Source organism: Gastrolobium bilobum, unplaced genomic scaffold (genome assembly GCF_033153095.1).
Source record: "Gastrolobium bilobum isolate Gb01-03AN ecotype WA unplaced genomic scaffold, APGP_CSIRO_Gbil_v1 utg28738, whole genome shotgun sequence".
NCBI lineage: Eukaryota > Viridiplantae > Streptophyta > Magnoliopsida > Fabales > Fabaceae > Gastrolobium > Gastrolobium bilobum.
In genome coordinates, this window is record NW_026898759.1 from 163,294 (window position 1) to 167,202 (window position 3,909).

General features: G+C 38.4%; 1 pseudogene; it reads left to right on the top strand.

The window, feature by feature from the left end:
- Positions 1–965: 965 nt before the first annotated feature.
- On the top strand, positions 966–3,444 carry LOC133283884 (equilibrative nucleotide transporter 3-like; annotated as a pseudogene).
- The last annotated feature ends 465 nt before the right edge of the window (positions 3,445–3,909 follow it).

A 3,909-nucleotide genomic window follows, 5' to 3' on the forward strand; every position in this document is an offset into this window, starting at 1 on the left:
TGGAAAATATATGAGATATGAGGGGTTCGTTAATTCCTCAGATATACATGTCCGTGTCAAAAGCATCTATGTGGACTTGTGGATCCTGACTTCCATCATACTTTGGCAAGCGTGGCGAGTTAAAATCCTCCAGGAAAGGAGCGTTCAATATTTCACCAGTGAAAGGGCTGTTATTATACTGCCCCCTGCTGTACTTCTTTCTGAACCCACCGGGTTCAATGCGTCCTCTGATGATCTGAGCATTTTGGTTGGTGTGGATCACATCCCGGTCCCTCTGCCCATTAGCTTGTGCTAAGTGGTTTTGATTCACGGCTTGCATAGCAGCATTTTGGCCACCCCCCATCTGGTTTTCCAGGTTCGGGTTCGTTGTGTTCTTCGGATTGGGCCTTTCACGGTTTTCCACCTCAGCAACCCAGTTCTGATGAACCAAGTCGCATTTTTCTTCCCGACCATTGGCACGCTGGCCTTCATTTTCTGTTGCCCCTGGTCCAGTTAGCTCTGTTAAGCGTTGTTTCAGGTCTCGCATTCCCCTGTTATTTTCCTCTCGTATCATCTGGAAATCTTGTTGCCGCTGAAGGTTATTGCGATTTTCCAACTCTGGAATTCGCTGCATAATCGCAGCAAATGCATTTTGAGCCAGCCGAGTGTCTGGATCGGCTGATTGGTTGTTCCTTACTGGAGCCATAATTGGATCAGCACCCCTATCATGACGCGCTGGAGTGGAAGCGGTGTCTGAGACATCTTCACTGACATGGACGTGATCATAATCCACATCGTTTCGTAAATGGTGTTGAGGCTAATTTGCCTCTTCCAAAACTGGATCTAGGGGTTGGTTCTGGTTTTGGGGTGGCTGCTGTCTACTGCTCCTTGTTTGGATTGCCATCCTTCTTCAGATTGGTGGGAACTTCAAATTCAGAGAAGGAGTTTCCAACAGACGGTGCCAATGTTCTGTCCTTGGGACAGAGATGTCCATCCCAATAGGCTGGTATGTTTGTCTTGGATCTGGTGCCTTCTCCAAGGTATCTATGAAGGAGATACCCTTGAGTCAAGCAGATCACTGTGCACAAAATACTATAACGGCGTTAGCAAATGGGGTGTGTGTGCGCGCACAGTGGCAGCATAACAGTAAAAGAGAGAGCGTAACGTACCTTTAGGATTTACCTTGTATTTTATAGAGATTACCTGTGGGTAGCGTAGATGGGTCTTTGGTGCCTCTAATAAGGGCTCAGGCCTGCTTGCTATGCTGTCGTATTAGGATTAGTATCCTTGATGGATATCTATCCATGATTATTATTGATTCAGGTCTTGGATTGCCCCTTGTTGGGCCTGTCACTTAATGGGCCCCTTATATGGGTCCATAACAGGTTGGTCCGTATCAATAGTCTTAACAAAAGGAGCTAGTAAGTTCAACTCTCCCGTGCTTAACATTGAAGCATATGATAATTCAGAGTTTATGAATTATTGGTTAATATGGACACAATTTAGCTTTTATACTAGTTTTACTAGGCTCTATTTGTGTTCTGTCAATTTTGTCAGGAATAAGTTTGAAACTAGATTTTTCAACTCTATTTTCCCACAAGTCATGAAGATATTCATGATTATGTGGCTTATTGAAGATTATGGCTGTTTTCCTTGCAATATAAATGAAATTGGATTGTAGTTCCTTTAACATTGTGGAATTAATTCTTTTAGTATCTTGTTAACTCAGACTCTTAGAAGGTGAGCCTTGAGCCATGGAAAGTTGTTTCTTTTGAAGGGAAGGCCACAGGTTCGAGTTTGGCAAAGAGACTCTCTGCTAAAATATAATATTAAGGTTGGATATATTCGACTCTCCCCCTATCCCCTCAAAGTTGAGGAGCCCTATGCATTGGGGTTTTCCCTTTTTAGTACCATGTTAACTTAATATATGGGTTCGTATGAGATTGCAGTTAGATGGTAAATTAGACCAGCAATTGCAATTCTTTCTACTTATCAAAATTCTATGATGATTGTTCCAGTTCTTGTTTACTGTCATTGAACTATATACAATTATGACTGTTGTACAGACTCTCATACAATTTAGTTACTACTTACTAATCACTTATCATTATACTGCCCCTGCAGTTCTGTTCTTTGCTATATCAACATTCTTTGAGCTTCTTTGCATTCTTCTCTATGTCTATGTCTTTCCAAAATTACCAATAGTGAAGTACTACCGTTTAAACGCAACATCTGAAGGATCCAAAACTGTTTTTCTATTCTGATGATTATGATTTTTCCAGGCTGAGGATGATGCAAAACAAATAGCCCAAACTGTGTGATCCAGTATCTTCTGATAAGGATCCAGTATCTTCTGATAAGAATCCAGGGAAAATAGCACATATATTAGGAAACATGCAATTGGTGTTGGAAAACATTGATTATGCACTTCATTTGTTCCTAATATATGTGCTATTTTCCCTGGATTCTTATCAGAAGATACTGGATCACACAGTTTGGGAACTTGGTATATTCTTTATTTCATTTTTTTCTTGCTTCTTTTCAAGCATAAAAATCTCTTGCACACCCATTTTCTTGTTCCTTTATGACCAGACACAATATACTAGGATAAGACACAATATGTGCCAAAATGATAATAATGGGTGTGATCTGATGGGAGGATACATTCCACTCTTGAAAACCCTAATGTAGTGTTTGGTAGAAGATTTATTTTGGGATTGATGGGAAAGTGTAAGTGAATATTGAAAAATACAACGTTTGGTTCATGTTTTTGAAAAAAATACTAGGCAAATAGGATAGATGGAGAAATGACTTTTGTGTTAATTTTTTGATGAAATTTACTGTTACAGAATACCACTTGAGATGTGGTATTTTGAGATAACTGGGGAAGTGAAAAACCTGGTGCGAAGTTTCTCCCAAACATAGATTTTGCAAATTTAAATAAATTTTTCTGGTAATATTTTGGTCAACCAAACAACTTTTTTTATATTTTCCTACTAAACTCACTTTCCAACCATTTCCCTAGTAATTACACTTCCCTAGTATTCAAAAAATTTCTCCTCAACCAAACGTCCCGTAAAGTTGGAGTCCCGAAAGTTGCTCACAATGGCAACTATTTGTCGTTTTTTACTTATACCAGCATTTTATTTCACCGCAAAGTATGGGAGGCAGGGTTGGATGATAATGTTAACATCTTTCTTGGGGTTATCCAATGGCTACCTCACTATTTGTGTTCTCACTTCTGCACCCAAAGGTTACAAGGTGGGTTTGTTAAAAGAACCAAAAACTTTTTCCGTTGTTATAGAATTCTAAGATTCATTAATTGATCTTTGTGTGTGTTTTTTTACTTATGTAGGGACCGGAACAAAATGCCTTGGGAAACCTGTTGGTCTTGTTTCTTATTGGAGGTATTTCTGCAGGGGTAACACACTTGATTAGTTGTGGTTAATAGGTAAAGGGTGGTGAGATCTTAACCAAGCCAAACTACAGAAATGGCTGAGGCGTTATTGACTGCCCAATCATAATTACTTAACTTTTCCAAATTTAACAATTGAAATTTTATATTATTGGGCCCTAATTTGTTGAATGATCCTTTTGTTAATTCGCTTGATAATTGATGTTAACCCTAAACAAACACCTAAGAGAACCTCACGAAAATCACTTCTAGCTCAATTTTCATGATTGTTATATGCTATGTGCTTGATTAACATCCACTTTACCAGATTCCCCACAATTCTTCCTAAACATCTTTCCTTATATTTTGATCTCATAAAAAATGAAATCTTGATTCAAAATTTTTATTTTTCTTCTCTTTGTTGATTAGGAAGATGAATCACTATCGGTTTGTTTGTGTGTGTGTGTGTGTGTTTTAAGAAAGATCTGAATATATTGAGGATTAGAAGTTGTTATTATTTATTATAAAGCAATAAA